This window comes from Ambystoma mexicanum, chromosome 6q, assembly GCF_040938575.1.
Source record: "Ambystoma mexicanum isolate Mex_15411 chromosome 6q, UKY_AmexF1_1, whole genome shotgun sequence".
NCBI classification, from domain to species: Eukaryota; Metazoa; Chordata; class Amphibia; order Caudata; family Ambystomatidae; genus Ambystoma; species Ambystoma mexicanum.
In genome coordinates, this window is record NC_090937.1 from 1550102103 (window position 1) to 1550121717 (window position 19615).

A 19615-nucleotide genomic window follows, 5' to 3' on the forward strand; every position below is an offset into this window, starting at 1 on the left:
GGGATTGAGGTGAGGTCCTGTTGGCTCCATGCAGTGCTCAAAGACGCAGGGAGTTGAGGGTGTGTGCAGTGGAGAGCTAGTCTTTAAGGTTATGTGGCAATGAGGGTGATATTGGGAAATTAATGTGTATGAAGGTGGGATATATATGCACGTATTCAGCCAAATGAATTGAGGTGTCAGTATTTATTAAATACAGGTGTGCAGGTTTGTAAAATGTTCATATAAATTTGTACAAAAAGAAGAAACCAATCATGGGTGTAAACTGAATATTTTTTTTAAATCGAAAGTGGCAAAAACACTAATTTAGATGTGTTGTATTCTGTTCTGAGCAATTGGTTTTGACCAATATTGTGTATAACAATGTTATGAGAGCCTGTAAGGGCAAGACTGGGTCATGTACCCTCTTTATTAGAGACACACTTGATAGCTGCCATGCACAGCTGACATGCACACCACAGTTGGTGGCTACCCACACATGTATCCAGGTTGTCGCCATGATCGCCACCACCAACATGGCTTTGCAGCAAGAAGACCTGTTCTTCCACATTTAACGTCACCTGTATGTTGGCCTGAAAAATGGATTTCCACCAATCATTAACTGCTGCAGTCACCTGTGAGAGTAATAAGGACGGACCTGCAGAGACTACCCGTGATGCACAATCTAAGGGCTCTTCTGTAGCAGGCATACGCACGCATTACATCACTTCCTCTTGACGCACCAGGACAGCAAACAACCATAACTCCTTCCACACCAGCTGCGTTTGCTGCCCCAGAGGCAGTGGCAACTAATGCCTTATCATGCCATAGGGCTTTTCAAGGAGGCAGACCAGCAAATAAATGGGTGCTAATGGTGGTGAGGAACCCTGTGTGGCCCCTGTAATCAAGACAACAGATTGCATGCTGCTTAGGTGCAGATGGAGTAGACACTCCATCCCCAGGAACTTCCTCGTGCCATTAAGGCATCCTCTGGCAAGAATTGAATCACAACCGAGTTCAAGACTTTGGCAAACCATGGTATGTGGGTTATGGCATCCTTATTCTGGGTCTCCTCCGCTCTGCTCATTCTATAGAGGCTGGTCATCTGGTTAACACACTGCAAGCAGAGCTTTGCTGGTTGACATGGCATGGTTGATATTTACCCATTGTGTGCCACAGACAGGGAAATCCACTGAGGTGATGTCATCTCGTCAGTGCTCTCTGCACTTGTCCACGTGTTCCTGGTGAGATGCGAGGTTTGGAGGGGTTACATACAGATATATCAGACGAAGCAGTGGCCTGTTTGGTTATTGCTCCGCATTCAAAAGTGTGCTCTACTGCCTGGAAAGCAAAAACATGTTATAGAAATGTTGAGATTATCCACCAAAGAATTCCTCTCAGTTGGTCTTCTCAAGTCCACCTTGATGGAATGTGTTTCTGAGGTTGATTAGTTGCCTTTTCCTCTGTCCTATCTCAGTGGAATCCTCTTAACCCCCTTATAGAATTCTATCTTTTGATAACTCGTGATTGTTCAACCCTCCTCCCAACTCACTGGCCCGCAAGCCTCAATTTATTTATTTATTTATTTATTGTGCATTTGTACGTTGTGAGAATTGATTGGTACAGCCTTTTGCCCCACCTTGGGCTACCTCTTTTTCACCTATAACCTCCAGTGAACATTTATGTAGCCGTTGCACAGATAAGACTTGGAGAACGGCCTACTCCGGTCCCCAATCTTCTACAGCAGGGGTTCTGCAACCCGTGGTTCGCCAGATGTTTTAGACTCCAATTCCCATGATCCTTTGCTATTTTGTATGCTGGCTGCGGATGATGGGAATTGCAGCCCAAACATCTGGATAGCCAAACGTTGCAGGCTTCTGCTCTAGAGCCATCCCCTTCTTGCAACAATAGACCGCCACCCTTAGCTGCTACCCCCTTCCCACCTTCTGAACTTTCCCTCATCGTCCCCTCGCTTTATAACGCCCTTTTTCCTTGTGTTCATGTCATTTCTTAAGGGAGACTTGTAATGAGCGTACATGGCCTTATCATAGGTCCATGTCACATTGCGTGTTTCTACATGCCAATCTCTGCTCTATGGAAAGTATTCCAGAACCCTGGGGCAGACCATTGCCATGTATTGCATGAGAGAGCATGGATTCTGATGTGGCCATGAACATGTAGTTCCATAACATGACGTTGCAGCACTGAAGTGAAACTATACAGCCACACTCACAGCATGCATACATCTCAAACAGAAAATCACATTGCATAACATCAAACACTCATTTTGATTGAGATTGGCAGAAAAACATGTTTACTGTCGCTTTCAAGAATTGACCCTCCCAGTACATTAAAATTGATTATAAATTTGTGCAGCTGTGCAATTTTGATAAAGGGCCACTTAGGGTTTCCATTTGTGCTTGCCTGCAGCTTTACCAACAGCTTTTCATGGGCGTCGACTCCTACAGAGGTATCCGCCACATATGTTTAAGATAGATAGTTAACAAAATATTGATACAGGATATATGTCTATATGTATGTGCCTATGAGAGAGTGACTATGTGTTGTGCGTAAGAGGTAGTGTGTGAGGGACAGACAAAGAAACACACAGAAAGGAGGCAGCCATTAGCTATCTATCTATCTATCTATCTATCTATCTATCTATCTATCTATCTATCTGTCTGTCTGTCTGTCTGTCTGTCTGTCTGTCTGTCTGTCTGTTTGTCTGTCTGTCTGTCTGTCTTTCTGTCTGTCTAGCTATCTATACGTCTATCTATCTATCTATCTATCTATCTATCTATCTATCTATCTATCTATCTATCTGTCTGTCTGTCTGTCTATCCGTGAAAATGGACGTTATAGTTGCAAAGCAAAACAACTAAACAAAATGTGTTTAAAGTTCTGGTTTCTAAAGCCACCACCCTCAGAAAAACAACACAGAACCTCAAAGCAGGCCTCATGAGGTCTCTTGTTCAGCTGTTCCTCTTGGAGACCCCCAATCCCTACGCAGTAGTCACCGACCATGAGCAGAGTTATAATGTATGGTCCTTTGGCCAATTACTGCCCCCTTTAAACCCACCCATCGTGAACACTGGCCTTTGGGTTTCCCCATCAATTTTTTGCAAATGATACGCACATATTTGTTTCCTTCCCTACTCTCAAAGCTGATCTCTGTGCATATATTTGATTGCCTTGCAGAAATCCGCCATTTAATGTCTCTAAGACCAAAGTCCCAGGTCCCAATGCCCCATTTTCATCAATCTGCCGATCCCTGAATGCGCACAGCCTTGTGGTCCTTTTTGACAGTGATCGCAAACTCCCAAACCGCTAGCTCTACTGCTTCTAGGATTATCCATCCCAATATAAAGACCATCCATACTGTCTCCACCTACCGCTACAACAAACCTCATATTCGTTGCAATACTCAGTTGCATTCATTGGTCTGCCTTCCTCCCCCTTGGTATGCCCCTTTCTTCCTTTTCTACACCTAACAAGTACTCACATCATCACAGGCACTCTGTATAATCTCGCATGCTCTTCCCGGCTACCAGTGACCACTTCCCTGCTGCCAGGGCCACCAGGAGAACATGGTCCTTATTAAAATTCCTATTGTTGGTCTTCAAGTCCTCATGGACGTGCACCTCATACATGGGCAACTCTTTACCTTCCTGCTTCCCTCCATCCATGGGCAATCCCCCTATTTCCTAACTAACCTGCATTCACTCCTACCCCCTCCTTGCCCCTCACTACTGGAATGTACTAGCAACCCTCATACACAATTACAATCGCCTCTTTTGAATCTGAACTGAAGCTCCGCCTCCTAAGCCCAGAATGAGTACTCTTAACTGCCGCCCCATTACTCTCCTACCAATCCCACTCTGCCCCCTGCCCCACTGAACGTGGTATTAGTACATATTCACACCCCTTGTCGGGTCCCTGGGTTATGAATAGTGTCGCCCCTAACATGACCTGGTTGTTCAATCCCTATTATTCCATTTTATGTAAAACATGTGTTTTAGGATTACCTTATATTATGCTGCTCCGTTATAAGTGTTTCTGGCACCTGGCGTTTGCCATATAGTCTGTGTCTGTGGGGGCTAGTGACCACTGTACACACATCAGATTTCTGTGGTCCTCCGCAGGGCTAGTGTTAGCCTACGGATTCGCCATGGTCATTGGCGGTGCCAGGTCATGGACAAGGGCCATGCAGCTGCAACACTGTCACTGAGCATGGCCTCTTGCCACGTCCACCAGGGACCACGTTGCGTAGCTTGCGGGTGACTGGGATATTTCCATGAATGAATTATGGTTACTTTAGGGACAACAACTGATTTTCTGGAGTTCTGGATTTGTAACTTGTGGATATCCTCCTCCTTAGGTGCAATTGAGGACTAGAAATCTCTATTAACACTCAAACAAACCCTTTCGAACACTGAGCTTCTCCGGCGTCTTCCCCCTGTGACCAGCTGCAAGGGTCGCTTGCTCCTCTCTTTATTTTATGGGATCATTCCAACCCATATTTCTCACCACTTACATTCCTGGCTCATTTTTCACACATCTGCATAGGATGATGCTATGATCAGTGACCACGGCTTGAGGGCTGTTTTTACCCATGCATCCAAGCCCTACCATAAAACTGTGCAGTACTGGCATTGAAAACATCATGATGGCCAGAACTCCCCAGAGAGTGCACAGGGAAAACATGAAGAATAGGCTGCCACCCATTTTTTTGCCTATGTTGTGAGCACAGGAGGGCACTGCCTAAAACCACCATTGGGCTACACACACAGTAGCCTGAAACCATTGGGAATGGCAATGCCGATTGCCAAAAAGCAACTCAGAACTGTGGGGAATTCATTTTCTCAATCCCAAAAATGGTTGCAATACCGGTACTCACCACTATCAGAAAGCCGGCGTTTTAAAACCACCAGACTTTTGTGTAAAACTGAACAAAGGAACCTGAACCAGGCCAAGGAAAAACTTGCTAAGAGGTGGATACGATGTAAAACTATATTCTGAAATGACTTGGAGGAAGTAATTATTTAATGTACATGTGAAAATTGTAAGTTTTGATTTAAACTGGGAACTAAAGTGACATTTAGCTGAATTCTGCCTGACAACTACCCCCGACAGGAGAAACCTGCTCATCCACTCTTCCCAGGCCTGGCTGCATCCTGCTGCACCTGCCAAAAGGAGCTCACACCTCCCTGATTGAATTAAGGGAGGGGACCTGCAGACTGCAGGAGGTTGAACAAAGCCTTGCCCTTGACTTAGGCAAATGTTATATTGGGGGGCCGTAAAGTGGCTTCCTCTTGGGAAAACTGGGAGGGGCAGTGCCTCTGCTAGAAGCTGAGCTTGGAGAAAGTGGATAAACCAGTTATTCCACCCTGTGATGTGGGAAGCCACACCCCTTTTTGACCAGGGCATAATTTTAAAAAGATAGATAACTCATAGTGCGGACTGGTCAAAATTATATAAATAATACCATTATTCTTGTGATTTTTCGGTGCACATTTTAAGAGGTATTAGGACCCTGTGGTATGTTCCTGTGGATAGTAGCAGAAAAAAAGGTTGTTACTCCAAATGTCTGCATGTTAAAAATCTGACACTTTATCATCTGAAACCCATATCCCTGGTGCACATTTGTGTAAAATCTGGAAAGGTTTAGAGGTCGTTATCTGGATGAAAAGGGGAGAATTCTGTCATCAGAGGACACGACATCGTACAAAGACAGGGATCGGATGGTTTGGTGCTAGAGAAAATATGTAAACTGGACCTATAATATGAGAAAAATGGTACATAGATAAATATGTATTTGGATCAGAAATAGATTTGTGTGCAATTTGACAAGGGGAAGTTCCTCTGACCATAAAACCTACAGCATCACTCTGGCACTCCATTTCTTCCCCCCAAACAAGGGAGAGAGGAAAGCTTGGCCAATGATAAGTGAGAGGGGCAGGCTTAGCTAGGCCCAGGCACACACCCATTTTCAAAACACATAAAAAGAGACTGCTGGGACAGGTAGAGACATTCAATTCCATTTGCTGCGGAGCATGCTGACCGATGACTTCACATCCAGAGATCCAGACTTCAAATCCATCAATCTCCAGAACCTGTAGCAGAAATTAACTCCAGAATTTGTAGCAGAGAGGCCTGAATCCACCAGCTGAATCCTCTTCAGCAGGCCTCAAAACCAACCAAACTATTCAACAGCCGGGTGAGCTGTTTGAATTTTTGGCAAGAATTTTTGCAAGAACCTGTAGCAGTATCCACAAAGCAGTGCTGTATCCGGAACCCGAGAGAACCACAAACCAGACCGGTGTGAGCAGATCCGGTGCTTGACAGACCCAGAGAGCAGAGCTGACCCAGATAGCCGGGACTTCAGAACCACCCGCCGGAAGTCCCGTCCAACCTGACCAGACCGTGACGAGGCCTATTTCAAATTGATATTGTGAGTACCTAGCAGAACTGTGCAGTTAACTGATTAGTTAAAATAATCTAATCCAAACTATTTTAACCTAAGTAGAACAGCCTCCTAGAAATCGTGTCATCTGTCATTTTTAAAGCTGCACAACTGTCACCTGTCAATTCTGCAGCTGCAAGCTGTCACCTGTCATTTTGAGTTTTACTTTAAATCCGAAAATCTACCTTTATTAAATCGTCCGTATCTCTGGAACCGTTTGGGCTAGGAACGTGATTTAACTTTCATTTTAAAGCTGTGATTCTAGGCTTTCCTTATACTTTTTGTGATTTACGCACTCGCGAAATTTACCGCGATTTACGATTTTGGCTCAATTTCTCTACTTGTCAAAATAGCAGCTCCATTCTTTCTTTTGTTAAAATCCGTTTGCAACTTGGTAATAACTCATAGAGCATTGTTAAAGTGAGCCTGAACTAATATAAAGTAGCCATCACCTACTCTGAACCTCTAGAGGGAATTAAAAGCAATTTTAGCACCTTTTCACTTCCTTGCAAACCACATTAAAGTAATTTGCCTGTGTTTAAAACTCATCCCTGTTTTCCCTAAGCTTGCTGGGAGAACTGGAACTGTGTATTGCATTATAAAGTGTGATTTGTTGGGATTCTTGAAGACTGTGTGCTCTCCTTCCATTTCTTGTATTGCATAGGGGGGGAGTGAATTGTCAAAAGAAAAAGTGATCATATTACCTTTTGCTAATATCATAACAAGTTATTTCTGTACTGCATTTTATTCCACCTTGCATTTCCTTGAAACCATCAAGCATTTTCAGCTACCTCATCCTCTTCACTACTCCTAAGTAACGAAATCAGTGTACCCCTGTAACATTATCCATTGTTGATCACGGTAATATTCTGAAGTGTGATATCAGTTATCAATTTATTTATAAAGTGTGATAGATATATATTGTTGAATTGTCCAAATAAACCTTTTAAATTTGCAAAACAAACCTACTTCTTGGCTCAGTGGGGTCAGGGGGATTCTAAGAGGGGGGGTGTTATACAAGGGTTGTCATCCAGACTACTGAACTGGACATAAAAATACATCAATAGGGGTTTTCCTCAGCATCCCAGACTAGGCATTGACTTAGCTGTAGTGTTGATTGAATATCGCTTACAACCTCTACCACTTGGGCCCCTCTGAAGACTGTTTTTCAGGCCGAAACATGTTTGCGAATGCTTGTGGTCTCATTCAGAAGGGATGTGACCAAGCAGTTCAGACTAGACTGCCTCTTTTGGAGTAGGACCAAGCCTGATTTGCATATGGTCTTTCCCCTTCTGTAATGGCTTGGCAGACGAAGAACGATGGTATGGAGGGTTGCTAAGAGCAATGCCAGAAGGTAAGACTAATTCTAAACCTTCCAGCCATCACCTCTTTTATTTTTCTGTAGTCACCCTGAGTGGGACTGATATGCCCAGACGTGGGTCCCGTGCCCGTGCCTGCTGGGCCTAGAGACACAAGCTACTCCTCACTGATGTCACCCAACGAGGCTGAAACATATTTGGGGATGCTTCTGGTCTCGTGCAGAAGGGATGTGACCAAGCAGTTTGGGCTGCACAGCCCCTTTTGGGGTGGGGCCAAGTCCGATTTGCATATGGTCTCTCCCTTTTTGTAATGGCTTGGCAGGAGAAGAACAATGGTCTGGAGGGTTGCCCAGAGCAATGACAGAGGTTAGGATTAATTCTAAACCTCGCAGCAATCATCTCTTTTGTTTTGCTATTTTTCATTCGGCAGCTTATTTAACCACACATGTATGACATTTTAAGCACATTACCCTCAGGTTATTGTATCTACCTTTACTCCGACTTCACTATAGATCCTTTTTCAAGATCGGCTGAATTACTTCTAAAGCTGTGACTATGATCCAGCTGGCCGATATGACTTAGAAAATAATCATTTCTGGTGGATCACGGCTTACCAGGAGTGCTGATATTTTGACATTACTTGTCCCCTGCTACACACACCCCTGCCTTTCTGCACAAGTCTTTTCTGCGTCAGCTCCTAATGGGTGGAGTGCCCTCCCGTCTTTTCATTTACCCCTTTCCTCAATTGAGTTTTGGAAGGCTCCCAAGACCTATCTATATCAATTTGCCAATTTATAATTTCATTTTGATATTTTGTATTTTAGTTAATAATTTTTAGGCTGTTGGTGTTAAATATTTTATAATTTTTATACTGTTATTTTGAATTTTGCTGTTCAATTATCTTGCCTTGTAGCCAGGGCTCCACGGTATAAGATACTAAAAGAACGGTAGGAGGAGAACCATGGCGCTAATAGCGCCATGGTTCATGCCGATAAAATACCGGCACCGCCTTGGTGGAAAGGGGAATTCCCCTTTCCACCATTGCCCTTCCCCATTCCCATTTTTGCCCCATAGGGCATAATGGGAATGGGGAAGGCACTAATTACGGTACCGCAAATTGCGGTACCGTAATTAGCTCCCTGGGTCCCTTTGCGGGTTGGTTTTTAACGCCTGCAAAAAGCAGTAAGGCGGTAAGGATTTACTGGTACCGGTAAAATACCAGTACCGGTAAACCGTTACCGCCTACCGTGTAATGTGGCCCAATATATAATGATAGGGTTGCGTTGTTTTGTGTTGCAGTCATAAACTCCTTTTAGAGAAAGTGTTTAAAGGTTTTTTAAGATAAGCATTACCATAGTGCCCTTTGAACTGAAGATTCCACTGATATGCATGTGTGCATATAATGCTTCTAAACGTTTTGTTTTCATATCTAAATTCACAGCAATAACTTTCATTAAAATGGATATTATTGTTAAGTTTCACTAAAAAAACATACATATTCTGTGAAACAACGTTTTACCATGAACATTATAACAGCAATTAACAATAGTATGGCGATCTTGCACAGAGCTTCATTCCGGACTCCTGCCACTTCGGGGCGCTGTATCATAGGTGGTATCGGCCCTCATTTTGAATGGTGCTCGTTTTAGCGTCCGCAGAATGACAAAAGGGTAATTTATTTTATATGGGTAAATATTTATGTATTTATTTTCATACAGGGAGGAACAATGGTCTTTTGCTCCCAATAACATGCACTAGATACAAAACCAGCTTTGACAGGAAGCAGTGAGCTTCGACTAATGGGGTGAGTTCAAGTGACATTCTGACCAGGTTGAAGAGGGGAGTAAATGGAACAGTCACCAGGTAATTCATGGGTCTACATGCATAGAATTAAGGACATTTGACACGAAAGGACCAACAAGAGGGTCTCATGCCTGAGTGTACCCTATGGGGGATATTGTAGTCAAATATCTAATTCAGAGTTTGGGTTTGCCCTCTTGTGAGGTACATAAGATTGCTTTAAAAACTGCTTCATAGATGCATAAAATAATTTGTATTAGATTTCTCTATCCACAGGGTATAAAAAGAGGATACACATATATGTATTTCTATTGGATACTTGTATTCATTTTTCAAAATTTCCTCAGAATTCAGGTCTCCCTTGTCATTTATTCTGCTCTGGTCTTTTTCATAATTTTACCAGAGTCTTTTTAGAGATAATGATGATTCACATCTTTTTTGAGGGGGAGTGAGAGAATTTGATGAGGAAGCCCGACGAGTTTCAGGAAAAAATGTATATCTGCTCGTCTGGGTTTGTTCCTGGTAAAGAAGCCACAAAAAGCCTACCGCTTTCAGTGGCACAGGCTAGATAAAGGCCACATTCACCAGGGCTGGGCTGACACTTAAAGGTTGCTGTGTCGACAAATGGGTAAATGGTTGGATAATGCCAGGAGATCCCACCTGCAGATAGAGGGGGAAGAGAGGGACAGAAAAGGCACCATTAATGTTGTTCCACAATAGGAAATTACATGGGTGCTATCATCTAGTAGACTGGGACTAGGTTTTACCTAGTTACAGGGGTCCCCACGAGTATCCGTGTAGAAGGGAAGATTAGGTAGTGCACTCCTCAACGAGACATGGGACATTTGGCATGCTCAAAGATCTGCAAGAACAGACAATGATTTAAGTCTTATGGCAGAAGGGTCGAACGCCATGTGGATAGAGAAATCTAATAAAAATTATTTTTTCATCTATGAAACAGTTTTTAAAGCAAACTTAAGTACCTCACAAGAGGGCGAACCCAAACTCTGATTAGATATTTGATTACAATATCCCCCATAGAACCGATCAACCTGAGTAGAATTAAGGACAGCCATGATTGGACATTTTAAGTGCAGGCAGGTGGTACCATGATGGGTGAAGCACTAGAGTGGAGGCAGAGACAGTGAGGGACGGTGACACGTTAGAGGCGAGGAAACCATGTTAGGTGGAATGTAAATGATGAAAGGTAGCTTAAGAGGGTAACTTGGAGGCGAGGATGGAGGAGTTTAGTTTGCTTATCTTTTTTTTTCTTTTTTTAATAAGTGCTTATAGCTGGATAGCCAGCTTTTTACACTAAACATGTAAAACCCATGCAAGTATATTTAAAATCATGAAACCAACATTTTCCACAATCAAGAATACAAAAACAGAATGAAAACGTCCCTAAAGCTTACAGCTCACTTTGTACTGAGCCTCCTTACTATCATGGCACCTGCACCAGCTGTCTCTTGCCCACCTAAAGACAAGAACATGAGACTAAGGGCTAAACTGTCCCAACTACATGAACCATCATCCTACCATACATTTAGGGGCTATACCAACCTAACTAACCCAACAAACAAACAATCTCAACACACCAAGCCCGCTCCTCTGCCCCTAGGCTCCCCTGCCACCAAACAGCTCAAGCCGTGACCTTAAATAAAATGATGCAACCCACTACTACTTTACCAACTAGCACCCTTCCGCTAACTGGCTCCCTCATTAATGCTAGATTCATGGTTGCCTACGCTACTGAGATCTCAGACACCCTAACTAATGAGAACCTAGACCTGCTATGCATAACTGAAACCTGGCTCCATGAGGCTGCTGGCCCTGCTATTATGCTAGCAATACCAGACGGTTACCAACTGCTAAGAGCTGACAGACCCAACACCAAAGGAGGTGGCTTAGCTATTATCCACAAAGCCAACCTGCCTATCAGACTAGCTACTACCATGCCACTCCAGTCCTGTGAACTCCTCATTGCCAAACTTCAACTCTCATGCAACTGTACTCTCACCATCTATGTGATCTACAGACCACCTGGACCACTAGATACCTTCGAGGACGACCTAACTAGTATCCTGATTAACAATACAAAAGACCATGCGCAAATCCTACTATCAACCTTGGTTTCAATGACTGCAACGACAAACATGCCACATTGGTTACAGCACTACTGCACGACAATGGATTAACGCAAAAGGCCACCACCTCCACCCATTCCAAAGGTCGGACCCTTGACTGGGTTGCTCACCTGAACTGCAACATCAGCATCACTAGTATAACCCCTCAAATATGGACAGACCACCATCAAATTTTGTTCTCCGCCTCACATGACCTTACCCATCCTAAACCAATAATAATGGCCCGTCACTCCCCACTAGAAGCAAAAAGACATCACAGCAGAACAACTCCTCCACACCTCCTCCTCACCCTTAACAATGTAGACAATATTACAGACCCGTCCTTACTTGTGGAACCCTATAATAGCACCATGACCATGGCATTAGATCTGATCGCCCCCACCAAAATCCGTAAAGGCAAACAACTCTTCCACCTGAATAACTGGTTCACACCTCAACTGAAAGACCTTAGAACTCAAAAAAGAAAACTGCAATCTATATGGCGACACTCACCTTCTGAGGAGAACAAAATCAAGTTAGCCACCCATGCCAAACAATACAAAAAGGAAATCCTTAGTACAAAAAAGAACACTTACAACGACAGAATAACCAAAGCCAAATCTGACACTAAGGAATTATTCTCCATCCTGCGTGAAATGGAATTGCCCATACCGCAAACGGATAATACTCCCAAAAATAAACTTTGGTGCACTAACATACAAAATGCCCTTGCAGGAAAAATTAGCTCTCTTCAAACCAAAATTGCAATAAAAAAAGCTGCCTTGCTATTGCCACCGGAGCCCACTCCCAAGGTGCAGCCCTCCCTAAACCAGGCCAATAACACTCCTCACCCCTCTAGCTTCAAACAAATAACCATACTTGAGACAGAAAAAAATATACTCTCCCTAAAGCCATCTAATTGCAAAGGAGATAAATGCCCTCCTCAAATTATAAAAGATGCAGCAAGAGACCTAGCTCCCTTCATTTCAAAACTGATCAACGCCTCCTGTATGACTAACCTAGTGCCCAATAACCTTAAACAGTCTTGGGTCCTACCCCTGCTAAAAAAACAAACTCTCGACCCTTCCATCCCGATAAACTACAGACCCAAAACTACCGTCCCATTCCTACTCAAAATTATCGACAGGGTAGCCTACCTGCAAATCCAGGATTACCTTGAAACCAACAACCTTCTAGGCTCACGACAATCTGGCTTCCGTCCCTTCACGGCACTGAAACAGCCCTGATTGATCTTAAGACTCAAATTGACGAGTTGAAGGATAATGGAAAATCAGCTATGCTACTGCTCCTTGACTTATCACAGCCTTCAACCTGGTAGATCACGCAGTTTTATGCAATCACCTTGGCTCCGCTGCCCAATTTTCAAGCGATGCCATAACCTGAGTTCAATCCTTCCTTGCCAACCGGACTATGAGAGTCTTCTCCCCCCTAGCAGCTGCTGATCCCATACAAGTCTCCTGCGGTGTCCCCCAGGGATCATGTGTATCTCCTACTATGTATAACATCTTTACCAAACCCTAGTTTGACAAGTTGGATAGACTGGGTGTCATCTACACTAACGATGCAGATGACACTCAGATCCTCATCCCCCTCTCGGGAAACTTCTTGGAAGACTCAGCTTTGGTAAATAAGATATATTCAGGCATGGATGGCATCCAACGGCCTATGTCTGAATGACGGCAAAACAGAGATTCTGATCCTCGGCACAGAGACAGCGATTACAAAACTCAACCCTAACTATGCCTCATTTAACATTGACAACAATGTCATCAAAGTGATGCCTGCAGTCAAAACCCTTGGGGTCCATCTGGACTCAGCACTCACTTTCAAGAAACAAAGTAACTCCCTAGCTTCCTCCACAGCCTATACGTGTAAACTGATCCGAGCGTGTAGGCCGTTCCTAACGGAGGCTAGCTGTATTACCTTAGCTAATGCACTTATCATATCCAGATTGGACTATTGTATGCCCTATATGCTGGATCTAACAAGTATATCCTTAACAAACTCCAATCTCTCCTCTTAGAGTAGCCTTAAACATACCTAACAGAGCCCATGTCTCCACCGCCAGAAGGAACATCCACTGGCTACAAATTAAAGACAGGATCACCCTCAAAACTCTCTCGCTCACATCCAAATGCCTCATTAATATAGATCCTCTCTACCTAGTAAACAGAATCAACAAGAGAATCTCAATCCGCCCCACAAGAACGGCCAACGCCTTCACCTTGCTGGTGCCTAGTTACAAAAAGAGCACAGCTAGCGGCGCCAGCTTCCCAGTCACAGCTGCCCAAATCTGGAACAAACTCCCCTTAGAACTCAGAAAGGACCACCCGTACCCAACCTTCAGGCGTAAGGTGCTCTCATGGATACGCTCCAATGACATCTAATGTGATCCCCCTCCTTAATAGAATCACTCGTCCTGATTGACACCCTCCTGTCTATGCCCTGGCTAACCTGCCCCCTAAGGACCCCGATCTCCACTGCTAGTACCCAGCTACCTCACTGGACTCCACTGGGACTACAAACTTTGATTGACTGCCACTCAGCTCTTTCATGCTCCCGACACCTGGCATTCAACTGCACAAGTATATTCAGACTGTAACATTGTTGAACTTTCATACGGCCTATTTCCTTTTGCTTCCAACACCTGGCATTAACTGTATAAGCACATGTTGAACTGTTCCTACTGCTTCCTTATGTGTGTGTCACTGTAACCAAGTTCTCAAGTATCCTTGTAATGTTTGCGCCCGGCTACCTGTGGGTTTGGTTTTGCGCTATATTAAATAAATAAACAAACAAACAATAAATAAAACTAAATGATGAAATAGACATTCAGCAAGGAACAGCAGCCAACATTTATTTAACCCACAGCCAATGTCACCACCAGCGACTTCGCTCCATATACTGTACCCCAAAATTGGTCACAATGATAGTACTGACATTTAGAATAACCTTTCTCATAGTTAGGTCTAAGCACAATACATTCCGTTATATGACGTGAAGTTTCCACTTGTAGTTTACATAGCTGGCAAAGGTGCTCAACCCTCAACACACCCTTCCACGCACCCATATACTCAAGAACTGGTAAAATACCCAGACGGAGATATAAAATAAATTGAATTAATGCCAAAGTGCACAACTTAATCAAATAACTGTGTGTGGAGATTCAGTGCCCTGCTGTGAGTATAAAGCGTATTTTCTTTTATTAGCCAAGCCAGCAAGAGACCAACACTCGGTCATGTGCTATCGACTTCGCACCTAGGTTTCTTAAAAACACGGCTGCTTCCGAGGCTAACGGAACTGGCAAACCTATATACAGACAATGACTGCTGACTGTAACCTCCATGGCCCTGTACCGAAGACTCCTCGAGCAAAGCTTCACGTGACTAAGAGTGTTCATTTTGCCCTAGAGCTTACAAACAGCCATCTTCAATAGCAGCATAAGGGACTGCAACCCCAATTCCAGTCTAGCAGCCTCCAGGGGAACCGCCCCCGGGGGCCAAGTAATGAGTTGAATATTTTGGTCACTAGCTTCTGCAACCGTAAGAGTGCCTGCTAAGGGAGAACATCCAGAACGTTCAAAATACCTGGAATTATGGAGATCTTGTATGCAACAATCATAGCCTCAATGGAACGTCCCCACACGATTACTCTTTTTATCGCAAGCCATTTCTGCCAGGCTTTAGGAGGGATCACCTCAGAGAGGTATACGAGTGAAGGAGATTCCTTCACTCCTATGAGTAGGCCTAAATACTTTACTCCTATGAGTAGGCCTAAATACTTCACTCCTAATGAGTAGGCCTAAATACTTATATTCTTGCACTTGTTCTAAAAGGGTGCCAACAATCCTCCACAAATAGGATACACCTCCATACGCCCTTTGTCATTATTTTAAGGTTAATGCGAAGGCCATTTTGTTCAACATGCAATTGTAAGGCATCTAGCGAATACTGTAGACCCACATCCGTCTTATCGAGAAGGACAGTTTCATCTGCATATGTGAGACAAAGTATGCCTTCATTACCGAACTGAGGGGGGAAATTGCAAGCAGTCTTCAGGGTCGAGGATAGATCTGCTACATATAAATTAAAAAGGAGGTTTGCTTTTCAACAAATCTGTGAGGACAGTTTCTGGGATGTTTGAGGGAAGAGCATTTCATGCCAGTGAGGCAAGAAGAGAGAATGAGTCACAGCAAGAGGAATCACAGGGAGGGTGAGGTGCCACAAGGGTAGTCAAGGAGGCAGAGACTACGAGAAGGCTTGTAGAGTTGGATAGAGGAGAATATATACGGTGGTGCCTTACCATGGATAGATCTGTAAACCAAGAAAAGATGTTTAAATCTGGCCCTATTTTGCATTGTCAGCCATCCAGCTTGGTGACAGTACGAGGCAGTAGGTGTGAAGTGAGGGAGTTCAAAGAGAGTCCTGGTAGCCAAGTAAATGATCTTGTTGAGAGGACAGAAAGCATAGCTGCAGAGACCAAAGAGGATGCTTAGTTTAGAGAAGACCAGAGTGGTTAAGAGATGCTCGGTGGTGTAGAAAGAAAGGAAGTGCCTGATTTTTCTAATATTTAGGAGGTACAGGCGAGCTGCCATTACAGTTCTGGAGATGAAAGTAGAGAAGGTGGGATAATGGTCATAGATGGCGCTGAGGTTTCTAGCTGAAGTAGAGTAGGGGAGAGGGGCAGATGTGAACAGGATAGGCAGAGGAAGAGATGAGAGAGTATTTGGCAGGGAAGAAGATAGCCTCTGTTGTGGTAGTGTTTAACATCAGAGAGTGTGAAGCCATCCAATATTTGATGACAGAGAGACAGTTGATCATTTCAATAGGGAGATCAAAGTAGAGTTCTAGAAAAGAGAAGAAGATGTGGGAGTCATCGGCAAAGAGTTGGTACGAGAACCTAAAGGAGGCGATTAATGTCCCAAGAACAGAGGTGTAGAGTGTAAAGAGGAGATGACCCTAGACAGAGCCTTGTGGAACTCCAACATTTAGAGGAGTGAATTGAGAGGTGTGGTTGCTCCAGGAGACATAGAATGGGTGAGGTGCCAGGTAGGAATGCATCCAGGCAAGGGCTCGATCATGAATCCCGAGAAGAAATACAGTATTAAGGTGATCAAAGTGATCAACAGTGTCAATGGCAGCGACGGGTCAATGGGAATTATGATAGAGGATAGGTTGGTGTGCTTAGCAGAGCCAATGAAGTTTGAGACGTTCATTAGGAGAAGTGACAGGAGCGGAAACCTGCTTTTACGGGGTCTCAAAGATTGTAGATGTCTAAGAAATAGGTAAGACAGCTGCACACAACCCTTTCGAGCACTTTAGAGTAGTGTGGAAGGGGAGCCACAGGGTGAAAGTAAGCCAGTAGATTGGGGTCAGCACCTTGCTTTTTTAGAAGAGTGATGACGGTAGCATTTATGAAAATAGATGAAAAGCAAGCAGAGTGGAAAGACAGATTGAATAGTAATTGTTTTGGAGGAGGGGTGTGTTTAGGGTGCCCTGTAGCCAGCAAGGATGGTTGGAGTGAGAGTCAATGAGGGTGAGTTAGAACTCACTTTTTTCTCTATCGAGAGAGGACCTAAGAGAGTTCAGGCCTGAGAGGTAGAGTGGCAGGTCCTCATGTAAGTGCAGAGTGCAATGTTCAGTTGATGCAGCAAGGAACAGTAGAAAAGTTGAGTCTCAGAGGAAGAGAGGCAAGATGGAGAGTTGTTAGTTGAGGTTTGGATAGCACGTCTGCCTTATTTGTTGGAAGTAGGTGAGAGATGGAGTAGTGGGAGTTTCGAGATGTGAGTTTTGGGATAGGGTCAGAAAGGAGGAAGTTGTAGCATGACTAGAGAATGTGTAGGTAGAAGCAGGAGTGAATGCATTATAGGTGAGTGCCACAGTGTGGAGAGACAGCACAGTAATTAGGAAGCTGGGGGTACTCACCAGTGCAGCAGGGAGCAAGGCAAAAGCAAAGGCCCGATGCAATGTACTCAATACATTTCAATTTTTTTAAGGTTATTCTTACCTTCCCCAGAAAACGCTAGAAATTCAACAAAAACCTTTGGTTGAGGTACATCCTGGCTCAGTTTCCTTTTAGAAAAATCCCTCAAATTCAGTGAAATTGTTTTTGTATCAGGACTTTTTTGTTACAATTCAAAACACCAAAAACAAATAACTGTGCATTCCTGGTTTGTATAGAAAACATTTCTACATCACCTGCATTATAAAAAAAGAAAACTACGCCACCGGCTTGCAAAGCTCTTGAGCAAGGGCACAATTATGGTTCCTTTAAAATCTAAATGCATTTTGAGGTTTTGTTGTCCCTGGAAGAAAGTGTTTCACCAAATTTATATAGTGACTCTGTAGTTCTAGTTAAGTTGAAATAGCCTTAACGAGAGCACTTTTTGGGATGCTTATAAATTTGCCACCATAACATGAAATTTCCAAAAAACGTCCACATATTATAGTTGTTATCCAGTCATGTTACTGAAAAAATATAGTAAAAAAAATAATAATAATAATAAATATATATATATATATATATATATATTTATATTACACAGCCACAGTGGTGGCTGTGTAGTTATGGTTAAGTTGCTAATCCCATAGGAAGAGCACTTTTTGGGTGGCTTATAACTTCGCTCCCCGTGGACGAATCCACACCAAACGTTGCAAAAAAAGTATATGGCAAAGTTTGGTGAGGTTTGGTCCGGGGGGGGGAAAGTTATAGGGGGGGTCCGTCCCGTAATTTCTTTTTTTCCCATAGACTGAATGGGGGAAAAACTTTGCGCATGCCTACAGCCCAAACCGCTGGATGGATTTTCATCAAATTCACGGCAGGAGCAGCAGCTTTGTCCCGAAAGCGTGCTTTTGTACATTCAGTGAAGATTCGTCCAGTAGTTTTTTAAAAAACGATCAAAAAGTAGGTCTCAAAAAATCCAAACACCGAAGACCTATGTTATAAGTACTGAAGTTATAAGGCACCATGGGTGTGATATGGAGTGGTGGTTGTGGGCAGGACCCACCCAAGACTGAAGTTATATGCACTGAAGTTATAAGCCACCATGGGTGGCTTATAACTTCGCTCTCCCTGGATGAATTCTCACCAAACTTTGCAGAAAGTGTGATATGGGTGGGCACATATAGACAGTTAAAATGTTTGATTCTATGGGTGTGATCAATGGGTGTGATATGCTGAGGTGGTTGTGGCCAGGGCCAAGAGTCTTGGGTGCATGGCCGCAGACAGTAGGCCGTAGGCCATGAACCCAATGCTCTAGGCCCTGGCCACAACCACCGCAGCATATCACACCTATAGATCACACCCATAGAATCGAATAGCTATCAAATGTTTTAAATCTATAGTTTCTGTACTGTTTGATTTGTATAGTTTGTATGTGAAATTTTGGCTACGTCATGTCATTAAGATTGTAGAGTTTGGTAACAAGCACTGTAGTATAACATATACATGGAAGTGAACATATTTTATTGTGGTGTATGATTAGATGTTTGCTTCAATGGTTCTGTTATTCTGCAGTATTTATGCTTTCTATTAGAATATACTTACTGTTTGATTTTTTGAGATTGGATATATTTTTTTCATGAGTTTGGTAACTGGAGTACATATTCTTTTTCAATTTCTGTGATAAAAGAAAAGAGCATGTTAGTGTATGTATTTTATAAAGACTTATTACATTGAATAATAGACATTTCAGCTTTTTTTCTACCCTCATATTTAGTAGTTTACAAACCAGTGTACTGTGCAATTTGCTCAGTTTCTGTGTTTGTTTTTCAAATCATTGGGTCTGTGGAAAAAAAAACATGTTGGATTAAAAAAAAAACTTTTTTGTTATGCTACAGTCTATTTGTTTGTTTTCAGTGTTCACTTGTTGTTTCTGGTTAATATTCCATCTGTTGGCTTTTTGCAGATTT